Source organism: Ambystoma mexicanum, chromosome 11 (assembly GCF_040938575.1).
Source record: "Ambystoma mexicanum isolate Mex_15411 chromosome 11, UKY_AmexF1_1, whole genome shotgun sequence".
Classification (NCBI taxonomy): domain Eukaryota; kingdom Metazoa; phylum Chordata; class Amphibia; order Caudata; family Ambystomatidae; genus Ambystoma; species Ambystoma mexicanum.
This window is the reverse complement of record NC_090934.1, coordinates 694,507,988-694,524,902: the sequence shown is the minus strand read 5'-3', so window position 1 is coordinate 694,524,902 and position 16,915 is coordinate 694,507,988. Positions and strand designations below refer to the sequence as shown.

Genomic DNA, 16,915 nt, shown 5'->3' with positions numbered 1-16,915 from the left:
CTCCCTGCAATTCCAACTTGCCGTGCTCGGAGCAGTAGCTCTCTCCGTTGGTCAGTGAGTCCTCCCACCACAAAACCTGAGGCAAATGGATAGGCACCCATGAGGACGGGGGGGGGCGATACACACCCTCGCTGCTGTGGAGGAAGCACCAGCCAGCCCTTGGAGGGTGGCGCAACGAGCTCCAGGCACACAGTGTGCCCACCATTCCACACCATACCCGAACAAATCCTAATAATTTGCAACCTAGGTCCATGATCTGTGTCCAAGGCTATCCCTCTTCTGTTCGTCCCATAAAAGGGGCGGCGTGCCTTCACAGACTGCCGCGGGCTTTGGCACACTCATTAAAGCACGAATGGTGGAAGCACATGGATAAAAATCAAAGCCAAGCAAATGTTAAAAAAACAAGGCCCAGCTGGTGCTTCAGCCATTTCATCGCCCAAACTGGTGCCATACACTGCTCCCGATCTACCCTTTTGCCTTTTTTTTTACATTTACAGTACCAATGTTTTAGCGATTATGCGGTTTACGCCACCAAAGCGCCAAAACCTAAAAAGGAGCTGACTCAATTCCTCACATGAATGTTTTTTTAATAAATGATATAAACAAATATATAATACAGGCATACTGATATGCACTGGTGGTTCAGGCATACTGATATGCATTGGTGCTGTTAAACCAAAGTTGCGTTTAAACTCCACATGTAACATGGTACGGTAAACATAAAGTCCAACAGGACATAAGCATTAAGTAATTGTAAGAGTGCACTATACAAAACACATACTATCCGGAACATGCTGCACAGTCTAAGCCTACATAGATATACTATACAGCCAGCTCTGTGGCCACGAGTTTTGCCCCTTTGGGCTTTTTCAAGGCTGAACCAGGAGTATGAGGTTAAATAAATGATTAGAGTAAAGCTCTGTACGGTATTAATAACCTTCATTTATTGAGAGCAATTGCTGAACAGAAAGTAAGTTCTATGGTGCAACTGCACACCTCCATGTGCTCAAACCTCCTAACGAGCGAAGAAAAATCCTTAACGGCAAATGCCAAAACCAAAATTATTGAGAAAAGTCCTCCAGGTAAACAGCATAAAGTCCAAAAATAAAAGTGTTAAATCACTCCGAAAACCAACTGCGAGCTCACGAAGTGCAGGGGTTAAGGGAACATGGCTGCTTTACTCTGTTTTGTATTTACATAGGAATGGATTGTTACACAGTCAAATAGGCCGCTATTCGTATGGTACCCACAACCTATATCTTGCATTAATTGTAAATAAAAGATGTTATTATCACTCATCCCAACAGTCCCAGGTGGGATCTGAGGCTGTGCGTTCACTGGTGTGATTTGAGGCTGAGACTGTCAAGTCTCACAGAGTTGTCGAGTATGCACTTATTGCATGGAGCAACTTTTAGGTGTATCATGTTGAGTCTCTCTGAAGAGTCTCTCTGAAGATTTTGGTCCCCTGCCACAAATGAGGGATCGTATAATTTTGCAATATTTTACGTATCTTCTCTTTTTGAGGGAGCATAGCTTAGGGTTTATGGGAAGCTCAATGAGGGTGGGAAATCGCACTTTCATTTTGTTTTTAATAAAGATGTTTACTAGTAAAATACTGATATGTTGCTGGGGGTTTAACTGCACTTTTGAAATATACATTTTACAAGTTCATTGACTAAGGCAATGGCTCTTTATAGACACGTGTGCAGTGGCTGAGATAGACTAATTCCTCCTTGCCAGAGTGCTGCACCCACTTCATAGAGCTTCATGCTCCCACTAACGGGGCCTTCCTCCGTGCCATGTAACCCTCACTGCCGCAGAACCTTTTTTGTTTAAAGGCGAGTCTGATGTACACTACCTTGCTTTTCTTACCATTTCTCAACCAAAACCCCTCTGCCAACCCTTTCAAATTCATTAGTCAGAAGACCGTGTCCCCCATGTCATCAGGAATACCTTTACCCAGTTCTGGATTGGTTTGCTAATGTCATATTGCATGCTGGGGCTTGTAGTTTAGACGTTTTCTTCAAAAGATTGGCCTGAGAATCCATACAGGGACAGTTCGCTGAAAAGCAATGTCTGGATAAATGCTGCTCCTGATGACATCCTCCAGTTGTCATCTCTGATTAGAAGGTTTTTCAGATCATAAATTAATTGAACAATGCAAGAGTGAGCTTTGGTTTGCAAATCATCTATCTATGCTCCTTGTCACTTGGTATAACTACGGTTCTCCTTGGGCTCTTCCTCAATGGCATTAAACAGCATAACAAATAGAAAACCCGCCTCTGCCCAATGATTGCTTTCTGCCCAGAACTTTCATTTTGTGTCGCCCTTTGGGCACTTGTGTTTCTGTCCGTCTTCATGGTTCTTGTCTAGTGTTATATGTGTGCCCTGATGCCTGTGGGCTCCAACGCGTTATAAGTATAAACATAACATAACACTGCTGAGTCCCTGTGCAATAACCCTGCATCTAACTTGAAGAGGAATTTCACAGGATAAGCATGGCAGACTATGCCATATCAAAAACCCCTGGCTAATGTGCAGCTATTATTACAGGGGAGGGAGAAGACACACGGTAAACAATGCCAGTTAAGGTTTGGACCCCCTGAATGACCACTTCCAAAAACTCCAAGCGTAGATTTTATAAAGTCTGATGATTTGATAGAAACCGAATCAGAGGGGGAGAACCTGGAAGAGGACAGCCCCGAGTAACCACAGGATAATCCTATGGATTCCATGGATAACGATGAGCTGCCTATCTCCAATTCTGTAACAGAGGACCAGTATTCTTATGTGACCCTCTAAAAAGGGCAGCCAATAGGTTCTCTATTATGACAATAGAGAGGATGAGAAGGCCTGTATTGTATTGGGTATGTGGTATAATATCCTATTACTGTTATCACACTGACCTTACATAGCATGCACAAGAGTAACATTTCCACATCAATGTGCTGAAGCTATTAGTAATGCAACAAGCAGTGGACAGTTTCCAGATGTTGATTCTGAGCAAGAGTGTCCTAGTTAAAACAGGCTACACATCCACTATGTTTTTTCATAAACAAATATGGAGGAACACACTCCCCAGCTCTGTCAAATAGCATGTTACAGGGATAGACAGCTGCTTAGCAGCCAGCCCCAGCAGGCAAGTGGCTCAAGAACACAAGTGGAATCTAAACACAAGTACACTCAGACAGAATGCCCACAAGTGGGACACTCAAACGTAGACTTATTTGTAAGAAATGCAAACACAAAATGCCACAGGTTTTCATCCAGGCACTAAGAACCAGGATCAATAGACAATGCTCTATGGGTGATTTGGTTAGGAATATTGGCATCTGCTTTTCCACTGAAACAAACCTCTTTTAAACAGGGTGGCAAATAAACCTTTTAAAGAGAAACTAACATTAATTTTGATCACCTCCACATGGACATGCCAAGTGTGCTACCCTCACCTGCACGTTTAAGTACAATAACCCATCAAGCGATGCCCATTCCCAATCTTCTAACACAGAAAGAGAACCAGATAACTTATCTCAAACCACAAACCACGAACTTGGCAGCTTTGCTCCTGAAGTCATAGAATTTGGTCATCTTAAAATTACTGAAGTGGTGTATGAGAAGCCTGAAAACCCAATACCAGGGCTTCATATGGAACATCAAGAATAACAAGAGAAGGATCAGTCTAATAGACAGCCAAACCACTGATAGTTTTATACTTAGGGACTCATTACAAGTTTGGTGGTCCGGAAAACAACGTGCCAGTAATTCCGATTACCAGCACTATTTTCAGACCGCAGCACTATGAGAGAGCATGCCTGTAAAAACGGTGCCGGTAACAGTGGATACTGTGCCACTGTTGCCAGTAGCACAAGGAACCAAAAAAGTGGGACCCTCCAGAATCAGTGCCTTGAACACTGCCATCAAGGAAACAAGGCAGCATTTCAACAGCGTTTTCCCCGGAAACACCAGCAAAAAAAGCTGGTGCCACTGGGACAACAGTTCTGGAAACACAGCACCGCAGACCTGGTGGTAACCAGGCCCAGGTGTGGAGGAACAGGTCACGGATGCACCCAGTTGCCCCAGCTGCACACAATGAGCACAGGGACTGGTGAAAAGTACCAGACACACAGCTTCCAACACAACCATGCTGCTGCTCGTAGCAGTAGTTATGGACCTGACGGTGGGTGTCCAGTTAAAGTTACGAAATCAAAACAATCGAATGCCAAAGGTGAGGTGAGAGTGCATTTGACCGTAAACAAAACAATTTTTTTTAATGTTTTTTTTTTTTTGATTTAGTATAGGTTAATAAAAGGTGTTTTTACACCAAAAACAGGGAATTCGTTCCTTTTTTCGGTCGAATTGACTCAACCCTTTTGTCATTCGACCCTTTTGAGTCAAAACTTTAACCTATAACCCTGACAGTGCTGAAGGCAGGAGAGCATCTCTATGAGCAGCAGCTGCTTCAGTGGCAACAGGCTGACAGGCAGTGAAGGAGGAGGATGAGAAGAATAATGCAGATGAACAATGGACAGCAAGTTGTGCCCCAGAGGTGTGCATCTATACCCCACACAAGGGCCACACACTGGTGCCTGACTGATAGTTATATTCACACACTATACCGCCTGAACAGAAAGACCATCCTGTAAATCATGGAGCTCATCCAGGATGACATCCAGAGCATCATTGACATCTGGACTGCCATCCCCACCCTGTTGAAGGTGCTGTCTGTGCTGCACTTGCTTGCCATGGGGACACAGTCCAGCACACAGTTGGGGAGCTTCATGGCATCTCCCAGCCAGCATTTTCAATTGTGCTGGTGCAGGTCCCAGATGCCCTCCTGCCTCATATGTCCCAGCACATTGCCTTACCAATGACACAGTCACAGGTCAATGCCACCAAGGTCCGCTTCTATGCCCTTGTGGGGATGCCTAATGTATTGGGAGCAGTAGACTGAACACACATAGAGCTTGTGGCTGTCCACACCACAGAGGAGGTGTATCAAAACAGAAAGCTGTACCACTCTTTGAATGTGCATGTCATCTGCGATGCAGACCTGATGATCACTCACTGCTGCACACGCTTTCTGGGATGCATCACTGCCATGTCAGAAAACACAGCATATCCCAACTCTGCCCCACCCACCACCACCAACCCATCCTTGGGAGTCAGACCTTAGACATGGCATGACCAGCATTGCCTGCCAAAAGGTACAGCAAGGTGATTGAGGGCCCACAAGAGCACAGACCAAGATTCATGTGCCACATACCCACATCCCAATATGTATGCACTGCACAGCCACCTCAATAAAATGGCCCTCGCTGGGTTCCATTCCATGCAGGTGATTCTGGTTATCCCCTGGCTAATGACACTGTGAAAGATCCACAGACCCACCAGGAAATAGCATACAACCATGCTCACATCAGAACAAGGATGACAAATGAGCAGACCTTCGGACTTGAAGGCAAGTTTTCGTTGCCTTCAGCGATCCGGTGGAGCGTGGATGTACAGGTCAGTGAAAGTGGAGAAGATAGTTCTGTCCTGTGCCATGTTGCACAATATGTGCATCATGCAGATCATTCACCTGCCCCCGTACATGGACATGGTTCCGGTGGACAATGATGATGATGGTGACGTGGATGCAGCAGCAGACATACCACAGCACCATCACAGAAAAGTAAGAGATGGGCGTGCAGCCAGCCAGGAACTCATTGTGAACTACTTTTGAGGATACAGCACCTGCACATGACATATGGTATACGCTGCCTGTGATGCATCACAAAAGTAAAGCACACCACTACACAATGTGAATGTCCAGGCATGAAATCATTTGCATAACCATGTGTATTGTGGATTTAACAAACATCAACAAATGTGTGGCCCACTACCCCCTCCCCAACTAACCCTCCACACCACCCCCTCCCCAACTAACCCTCCCCACCAGCTCCGCCCAACTAAACCTCCCCACCACTCCCTGCGCACCTAGCCCTTCCCATCACCCGCTCCCCAACTTACCCTCCCAAACATGCCCTCCCCAGTAACACCCTCTAGGTTGTATAAGTGTCACAGGAAGTCTGGAACTGGCTCACTTCCATGGCCTTGTCACACCGGACCTGCACTTTTGTGGTGATCATGACAGGCACAGCGATCGGTGCCCCGGGCTGCTCTTTTGGGAGCTGGCAGGCGTGGAGATGGAGAAGGGGATCGGAAACTGTCATGTCCCTGTGCTCCAGGGCAGCCTGCTGGGAAAGGGTGAGGGACCAGGCCGGTGCTGAGGATGCCTCTTTCCCCTCCCGGACTCCCTGTGCATGATAAGCAGCCCAGGGCATGTGCACAGCACTGGCTGGTGGCCTGCAGGCTCTCCTCCAGTTGCTGGCGCACAAGTCCTGCCTTCTTCTCATGCTGTGCCTCTATGCGCCGAATGCGTGCATCCATGTCTCTGATGCTGGGGATCTGTGGTGGAGGTGGGCTGTGGAGGCTGGAGGGGCTGAATGATGGGCGGTGGTAGGGGTGGGTTCTGGTGACCCCACAGGGGTGTACCCGCCCTCCTGCCCGGCATCCTCCTCTGTTGAGGGGCCGACATAAAAGGGAGGCTGGTGTGGGAGGGTTATGGCTGTCTTGCTGGCCCACACTGCTGTGTGTCAGAGGCAGCTGGCTGTGCCTCCGTGGGCACAGCTGGGGTTGCTGCTGGGGCTGCTGCATGTGGAGTTGCTCCCAGGGCTGCTGCCTGTGGAGTTGCTGCAGGGGCTGCTTCCTGTGGAGTTGCTGGAGGGGATGCTTCCTGGGATGTTGCTGAAGGGGCAGCTGGCTATGCCTCTGTTAGTGTCGCAGGTATTCCTGCAGGGGCAGGTGGCATGCGCACTGGCTCTGTGGATTGCATGGCTGTTTCTGGTATGCCCTTAGCAGAGGTCTTGCGGGGCGTTGCTCTCCTTCTTTGTGCAGGTTGCCATGAGGTGCTTGGTCCACCTTGCTTGCTGTTAGACGAGGTGCCTGTGGGGTGAGATGGGCATGCTATTATTGACTATTGAGGCATACTATTGCCTTGCAACATGCAGTTCATACATTTGTATGACAAGATGCCTGTGCATGGAGTTATTCAGTTCATCCTTTGGTCATATGTATGGGGCCTATGCAGAATTATTTCCAGGTGCCACAAGACAAAAGGGGGTGGTAGATACAGGAGAAATCCCGATAGGGCGGTCATACAGGGCCTCAGGGTATTCCGACTGTGCAAGTGCAGAGTACTGAAAAGTGCTGGGAAGGGTGGAGTATAGGGACAGGGAAGGGAGAGGGTCATGTACATTGGGGGCACAAGGGGCTGAGACAGTGCTGATGGCAGCTAGAGGGGCAGGTGCAAGGGGTAAAGTGGGGAGGGGAGTACAGTGCGAAGGATGGTGTGGACCAGAATCAGTCTAGTCTGTGGAAGGGTGCCCAACGGCAAGTGCTGGTAATGTCTGCTGGGGGAGACTTGTTGAGGATGGGCTGGCCTCAGTGGGGCTCATGAGGGAGCAGGCCCCCAGACAGCCTTGTGGAAGATGCAATGGTCTGGTTCTGGATCCCTGCGGTCATCGGGAAGCAGTAGAGAGTTTTCAGGGCTGTTGAGATGCGGCCCCAGGGCTTGTGGCCTAGGATGTGTCTCGCAGCCCCATTCTGTGCTTGTTTGACAGGATAAAGGGAGGAAAAGGGTAGATTGTGGAAGAAGCTGTTGTAGCAGTCAAAGCTAGCATGCACCAGAGCTCTGCATTCATTGGCCATCTGGGAGAAGGCATGGAAAGGGAGAGTGCCTCTGAGAGGGTGAAGCTGTGAGTTGCACTCCTTGGCAAGGAGATTCTCTGAATTCCTTACTTATAAAGTGGCTTTTCAGATAGCCATCATTTCTATAAGGTGAGTCAGTGAACTGCCCGCACTTTCAGTCAATGTGCCTTTTGTAGATATACAAAGGATAAGGTTGTTCACAAGACACACCCTCATTTTCACCCAACTACATTTCAAAGTGCAATGTTAATCAATCAAGTTGCAAGTTCTCTTCCAATCCCCTCAATCATGAGGTGAAAAGGTGTTGCATACATGTGATGCCATGCTCTACAAGGACAGAATGGCGCCTCTGCATTTGTCTCTTTTGCCACAGGCTCGGAGGGCATTAAGTTAGCAAGGCAAGCAGGGGTGTTGCTAGATCTGGAAAATATCTGGGGCTAGGCTAATGTCGGGACTGACAGGACTCGGGGCTAGCTAGCATTTTGGTTGTAGCCCCATAGCTTCTATCCGGGGCTACAGCCAAAAGACCCAGGGCTATAGACCCTTCCCCCATCCTCCCCCAGCTACGCCAGAGGAAAGCAAATATTTCATCCTGAATTGGGCACTGCATTCAAGAATTCTAAAAACTGTACCAATTCCCTTCCTTTAATCCTTAAAGCATGCTCTAGATGAGACACTTGCATGGTATGGCATTCAACGCAGATGTATGTTAAGACACCATTTGCAAAGGAGCGATATGAAACATGATTCATGCTTTTACACAGCTTTACTGTCTTGAGATGAACACAACAGCAGATTCACAGGGGGTACTTAAACATTTGTTTTCTGCAGTACCAACAGCTCACCTGCCTCATACGTAAATGTTCTCCTTGATAATCTATGCAAAGCATGTGAATCTAAACAGATTAGATTCACAAGCCTTAGAAGGCAAATGTTGCTAACCCATTAACAGTCTTTCTGTGGCCTATATCTGTTTAGCATCACTTACACCCAGCTATCCTCTGCACATGGGAGCTCTGGAAAGCGAGCTTACTATCTCATATATCCGAACATTTGGTACCTGCTCCCACACGCAGATGTCATGTCAGGAAAATCAACAATCTGAGGAGATCAACATGTGTATCATCATGGGTACTTGCACATGTACTACAAGGGTAGTGTTTCAGGAATACCCCCTTTAAAAGTCCATTTTAATTTATATGTAAACAACGGGTAATACTCCAGACAAACTATTAGATGGCAGGATATTCAAAGCATGTGACTATAAACAGATACAAGCCACATGCATGATATAAATCCTTCTACTTGTCAAGGGTCAGCTCCTATGAACTTAGAGTTGTTTGTTCATGAGGAACTGGTGAAGCCTGCCAGAAGACTTCATAGCGCTTTCTCCATAATTGAACATCACTGGTAGCAAAACCAGTACAAAGGAACTGCAAATTGTTTTGATATATGTACACAAATTGGCATGCCCCTTACTGTGATTTAGCACAAAGATGGCACTGAAGACCCTGCTCTTCAAATAAACAACTCATCTACTGCTTTCTGATCTTTACTTGCTCCTACTTCCCATTTGCTGTCTCTACTCCAACTTCTCCATCGTAACAATGGACCTGATGCCAAGGTTGATTGTCCACAGCAGACCAGGGGCGTTGCTAGGGGGGGGGCTAAGGGGGCTATAACCCCTGATCTTTTGGTTGTAGCCCCGGATAGAATCTCAGGAGCTACAGCCAAACTAGCTAGCCCCCAGTCCCAAGAGTTCCGACATCAGCTTAGCCCCGGGTCTTTTCCAGACCTAGCAACTCCCCTACAGCAGACTATGGGCTTCATTACGAGCTTGCCGGATCCGGAAACAAGGGTGCCGGTAAGTGCTCCGGCACACTTGTTTCTGGTTTTCGCAAACTGCGAGTCTGCTAGCCATGGCCGCTGTGCCCCACAGTGGCCACGGTAGGCAGACTGGACTCTATGGGATTAGGGACTTACAATTTGCCAGTGCTTGACTTCCCCGGCCGCCGGACTCGTAATGAGCCGGTGGCACCGGGAAGTCAGGCGCTGGTACAATATTGCGGGTCCTTCGGCAACCTGCCTGTAGCACTGGCAGGGGTACTGCCGGACCCGTAATGACGCCCTATCTCTACGCAGGTACGAGGCAAGTGCCAGTGCGAGAAACCATTCCCTCGTTGCTCGCTCTATTTCAATGTAGACTTTGGACAGTCCCAGAAAGGACAGACAGCTTCAGTTCTGCCAAACATCTGAGCTGGTAATAGCTTAAAATCCCCTTAAAAACGGCTTGTTACCTATTCCACCACCCCTTCCTGTCATTCCTCCCTGTTCCCCACTCTTGCGCTAGCAAGTTGTAGCAGGCAAACGTAGATAGAACTCCACACAGAAACACAAAACATGAATAGAAATGAAAACCCATACGCATGCTTCCTTAGCAACTCACAGCACGCGCTGCAGGGCCGAAGAAGGTGCACGCGGTGCTCGAATTTATGACACGCGGAATAAATGGACGGCTTGATGAAAAGGCAGAGGGGAATCAAAACAGGGGAGATTGCGGAGGAGGACTGCTACAAATGAACTGTCAGCCAGGAGAAAGTGAGCGAAAATCTCCCGCTGGAAATGCATCAGGCTGGCACTTCTCATAAAAATCAGGACCCCGAAGGAATTAATTACAGGCGCATTACAGCCGGAATTCGTGGAATTGCAGCGCGCGGTGGCACAGGCCAGCACGAGCTGCTCTCTGCGCGAGGGGCACACGGCAGGAGAGGCGGTGCCGCTCCGCAGCCGAGCCGCAGCATATTGTAAACGCATAATGGTGCCAGAGACACCGTAATGAATGGGGTGTCTAGCAATACTGACAAATGGCCCTACACATTTCTTTGGGCTGAAGTCATTTACATGTATTGTTGTTACTAGCCTACATGGTTTGTTTGAAAAAGCTTTTATGAAAGATACACTTTGCAAAAGTCTAGTGCATGGACGTATGTTCGAACCCCACAACAGGGAACGTTGAGTCGGTATGTCTCTGGACTCAAAACATGAATATTTGTGCAGAGCGCTCATGAATTGAGAGCCGAACTTGCTGAAACATGTTTTATGTACTTTTTGCACAGTAGATACCAATGTTAAAGCATGCGCCTCACTACCCGAAAGAGAGACACGCTAGCTTAACATGTGTGCACATGGATGTCCACATATCTGATCTCAGCCTGCTTGTATCATGCCTTGTGCATGCAGCCTTTCCATGTTAAATCAAAGTGAGGAGAACACTTTCCAAGCATTCTTTAGTTTGTGTGTCCCCCAAGACAGTGTGAGATGCAGTGAAGGGGCCAGTTCACAGAGAAGTTACACTACCTAATTCTGACTAACCATTGACTTACTCTTAGACAGGGCTGTGCTATTCACAAAAGAAGTCCCATCGAGCAACACTGACTAACACCTGAGTTTCTGGGACTAAGTCAGGTGTACGACGGAACTCCTATAGTAAGCTCTTTGTGAGTTGGCTTCATAAGTCTTTATATGGATTCAAAGGGCCTGATTCATGGAATATGTGCCTGGTGCAAAGTGAATTTGCACTGCTGAAAAGTGACTTTGCACCACCGCAAACACGCCCTGATTCATGGAACCGTGCAAAGTGTATTTTTACCGTGCAAAGTCCAGGCAAAGTCAGCGCATACTCATTTTTGCAGTACAACATGTCTTTGCACGGACTTTGCATGGTAAAAAAAAACACTTTGCACGCTTACATGAATCAGGGGTTGTGTCAACAGTGCAAAGTCACTTTTCAGCAGTGCAAATTGACTTTGAGCCGGGCAAATATTTGAAGAATCGGCTTCTGAGTCTATTTAACCAGCCCAGGAAGCTGCAGTATCACTCGAGTCATAATTGGAGGAGAAACTGTTTCTTCCAATCTTATTATGCCTGCATTTGGGCTATTTTGGATACCCGCCATGCTTTGCCCATGTGGCACTTAACTGAAGGCGAGCTTCTAGCCAAGGCTAGAGAGTGAGTGGCGCGGCGGCATGTGCGCTTTGCCTCAAATGGCTTATTCCACTTTCACGTTTCAGGTGAAAGGTTTTTATCAAGCCTTTTGAAGCTCATCAGACTTTTTAAACGTTGCTGGCGTTTGCTACACTTTCTTAACTAAACAGATACCACACTGACTATTTGCAACTAGGTGCCTGATTTAATTATGCTTTTTCCAATGGCAAATCCCTGTTGAAAAACGCTTTGTAAATCAGGCCGTCAAACTTCTATAGAACTAATTGCCAGTCCTTTTTGCATCAGTTGGTTAAACATGCTCAACATTTTAAAACCTAGAGTTTGTCACTTTTTTCTGGTTATTCAAAAACATACCATGTCAAACAAAAGGATGTATAGATGTGGTAAAAATAGAATTACACTAATCAGTTTCCATTATAAGTCGGACTCATTATATGTTGATCTAGACCCGGGAATTAACCATTATAAAACACTTCAGTGAATCAGGCCCTACATGTGATGTTTAAACGATAACTCCTTTTTCAAGCGCCCTGCTATAGAATGAGTAGCGCAATCCCCACTTAGACTAAACCCACGACAACGCTTTCAGACATTTCCTGTATGGTTTGAGGACACTTCCCCCGGCAATTAACCACTTTGCTAAAGGTATAGGTGAAGTCAATGACACAGCAAACATCAAAATAAACTAAAAGGAAATACTTAAATGAAGAACACTGAACAAATATAGGCGGAAAACAAGATTGATCGTTTTTACCAATCTTATAACGACGATTCATCCGTATGTGCACAACTGCAAACCTATCCTAAAGCCATGGGTCATTTGACGTCGTTTGTTGCCAATTTTTCCACAGTACATTTTTAAGTTTACAATTCTAGTGTGACTTCCAGTGCCATCAACATTCGATATTGAAATTCACACTCTCTGCTAATGTACAGATGTATCTTTTGGAGAAAACCCTTATATTTTTAACCCCCCAAAATGTATTTTAAAAGATCAGTGTCGAAAGCGTGTTTAAAACAGCGGTACTCACCAATAGCTGCCACACTCACATACCTGCGCTTTAGCAAAGTTAACATAACCTATTCTAAAAAGTGCTACTGTGCGTGGTGAGAAGTTTCCCTTTTATTCTGAATCTAAGGAAATTAGTTCAGCTCACATTTAGCATTCACTACATGTATGCCTTTATGCCTTTGATTAAGTGTGGTGTAGACGACACCCAATAGTTTTTGAAAGGACATTGGGCTTCATTAGGAGTGTGGCGACCACGATATGAATGGTGCCGGTAAGGGACCAGCACCGTTCATACCGGGCCACCACATTACGAGTTTGCTCACAGGTGGCGGTATGCACGTCTGGCCAGAAGTGCATACCGGCACCTGCGAGCAGACCAGGATGCTAACAACGGACCCGTCATTAACGGGTCCATTGTTAGCTTCCTCCCCATTCCCATTGAGACTTATGGGGGCTCAAATGGGAATGGGGACATACCGGGTCCGGGTCCCACGAAAGGGAATTACCGGGCCCTCCAAGGTCGGAATGGCCCGGTAAATCCCCTTTTGCGGGACCCGGACCCGAGTTTTGGGGGTGGCCATGCTGCTAAAAACGGCATGGCTACCTCCAAACTCGTAATGACGCCCATTGTGTTGGTAAATTCTACTGACAGGAGAGGTGTCACGTAGGACTCGAAGTTCATAGCATGGAACAATGTTACTTCCTGTCTCCTTACAGCAAGTGTGCCTGTAATTTTACATTGCTGATTGACTCAAGCATACTTTTTACTGCTATTCTGTTTGGACAACCGAAGAGGGGCATGATGAAACATTTCACAATAACCTCACTCCCCCCACATTTCATTGTCAACCGCCAAGCATGGGTCCATGCCAAAATCTGGCAAGGGACCTTCTGCCAGTTACAGCACTAAGAGGGGTTGAGCACAATATCAGAGGTGGTCTTGTTCATTTTCCCTACACACACCAGGCATGGACAGTGGATGCATCCCTAATGGATCATTAGACCTCCACCTAAAAAAACACTCACCTAAAAATACATCAATCAATTCTCTATTCTCTTCCGAATACAGAAGTTCTCACTTTTGGGAGAGCCTAAATTGAGATAAAGTTTTATTGAACCTGACATTTGGCTTCCTCCTTTACACACTGGGTACGTAACACAGCCTTGTAATTTAAGACATCTAAACACAACAGGCCTGATTTACAAGCACATGTTACAAAGGGAAAGTCCCATTGAAAAAAGCTTTTTGTAAATCAGGCCACATCTCTTAGGTTCAACATAATAATCCAGGCGCCCACCAGATGTCCTGCCTGGATGGTTCTCTACTCCCAGTGAACCGTGTGGAAGGCAGCCTGGCTGGGAAAAGTTCTGTGTGCCCGCAGAGGCTCAGATTGGGAGGTCACTGCCTTGTGCCCACAGCACAGCCTCTCCTGATCCTGCTTCTCAAGGGGTCCTAGCCCCTGAGGCACACTGTCACTCACCTCATTCCACACTCCTGATCACTCACCACATACAGACTATGAACACCCCAAACTGCATGTATATGATATGCTTGTTCATTCCAGAATTGTTGGATATCTTGGATTTAGAGCAGCATCGATTTAATGAGCAGCTCAGCTCCTATGTGCAGAGCCAGCAGAAACAAACAGAAGATTGTTTGTTCGGTCTGCCAACAAACTATGTTGATTTTAATTTTTTTACTTAGAATATTAGTAAATTCATGTGTTTGCATCACTTTTAATAGCTAATGCGGATTCAACAGATTTGTGAAATTTGCTGATGCCTTTCAAAATGATTACAAATAAATAGTGTCCTCAAATACTTATGAAAAATAAACAATTTCTGAACCTTGATCTTGGAATATAGCATTCATGCGAAAGGACACAAACACATTCCAACAGGTCAATTCTTTCTTAAAAAAAAACATGATTACACAATCCCTCTGTGGTCATTCCTTATGGCAGACTGACCAGCTTGCTTGAGTGTTTATTTTAATCAGGTTCATCTGTTTGTTTGTGCACACCCTGTGCAATATCCACAGCAGATGCATTGGTCCAATAAGGGATTAATGCAAATATATAATGGGCCAGTTAGCCATATATTGTGTTTTGCTGAGCCCATACAAGATGGCTTGCATTATGTTTGTGAGAACCGGAACAGAATGTCAAGTGGGGATGGTTCATACAATCAGGACATCATTTAAGTCATATTTACTACCATTAATCCATCAAGGCAACAACAATCAACAGTTTTGGTCTCCTTTGGATAATAGAACCATATTTACCTATCATGAAATATGTTGCAACAGCATCCATCGATAATTAGCTCTATAATTGATAACTATATAAATCTTCACCCACACTGGAGACCTCTATCCTGCATATGTATATGCTTAACAGTTCAGTTTATTTGAGTATATATTCCAGGCACATTTTGATAATACATCATGCAGGATAGTCATACACTTTAGACCCCTCAGTGTTTGTAGAGAAATAGTATATCTACCTAACATATATATTTTGTTGTGAATTGACTAGGGTGCCTGCTGTTGATGAAAGGGTTCTAGAGTGCAGACCCATTGAGATACACTGATTTGCCAGTGAGATTTGCGAAGTTATTTATCGAAATGCATCAAGGTAGAAATATTTGAAGTAATGTCAGATAATATGCAATTATATTGTTATTGAGAGAAATGATATTCTCTGTTGTTGCCTTTATCAACAGACAACAGATTTGATCAGTGATATAATTATAATTGTTCTTTTATAACATGCTTAATACCAGTCAGTGGTTCATAAGCAAAGAATCGGGATTCTAACCTGTGTTGCATTGCGTTGTCTTGTCTCCAAGAAAATGTGTTGCCCCTGAGCTATCCTTCCTGATATAGGGCCTGTTTCACAGAAGCCTTTTATAATGATGCAATCCCATTGACAAATGCTCTGTGAATCAGGCCCTAAATGTCTAATACACAGGGTAACCTTTGTACTTGGTAATGTGATGCAAGCCCTAATTATTGTCTTGGAGATGTCATTGCAAATGATATATGAGCATCTTGTGTGATGTCAGTAACAAACATTCTTTGGGGGGAGGTAAGGCTCCAATAGCACCTTAACTGTAGTATTTTATGACTTCTATGTCTTTGTCTTACTTGCTAAATTATTTTTTTAATTTTGAGAAGTGTGTAGATGAGCCTTTAATCACCCTAACGCAAACGGGCTGACCACTTAAGAAGTGAGTACACAGTAGTACATAAAGCAAGTTTATTGTACAATTTTCTGGGGAGATGTTAGATGGTGTTGATGAACCAAACTAACCCAACTTTTAGCAAACCACATCTGTTCACATCTTTTATACAGTTTTGCAATAGTTAAAACGCCCCCCAATACGTTTTTTGCAATCCATCTCCCAAACATGATGGGAAAAAAACCCTCTTCAAAGAAATCCCATCTTTTCCCAATTCCTACGTTTTCGTTGGCCAGTTGTATATTAATAGTCATCTTCTGATCATATTCATAACACACCTCTTTCTTTTGAATTTGCACATGGCGCGCATTAATATTTCGTGCAATATGAGGAAAGCTATTTGGAGTTAGTGATGCTATCTCATTCCCCAGGTAATTCCATTTAAACTTTCCAATCTACAAAAATCCCACTTCATCACACAATTAAAACTCTTGAATAGCCTTAGGCACTGGCTTACCCCCCGTTTTACTACTGACCAAAATAAATAATGAAACTCAATCTGTCACACTCTCAGGCATCAGGAGATCACATCTACTATCTACGATACTTATCAGACCATCAAAACTCATGGCTATTTTCTACAGCTGTACTGACCGCAAAGGTTGAAGTTACTCATTCACCTGCCTTCTGAAAACCTGGCAAAGTCAGTTTAAAAATCAAAGTAGTTTTTGCAAGAAGGGTTCAACCTACTGTGCTTCTGAATAATGTGTGAGAATCATGAATTCCTGATGTATTTGTATTATTGTATATGTATGTTTTTACATTTGGTGGGTTAAAATGTTATTTTTGTGTGCACATGTAAGCTAATATGTATCAATTTCTAGACCAACAGGAGCACCAAACTAACATATCCCATCCATAATGATCATCTTCATTGGGTTTGAAGTTTTCAGGACAAACAACATG

General features: G+C 45.2%; 1 protein-coding gene across 6 annotated transcripts in view; it reads left to right on the top strand.

Moving 5' to 3' along the window:
- Positions 1 to 16,915, top strand: part of WT1 (WT1 transcription factor) — a 328,482-nt gene that overhangs the window by 132,084 nt on the left and 179,483 nt on the right. The gene's annotated exons all lie outside the window — the stretch shown is intronic.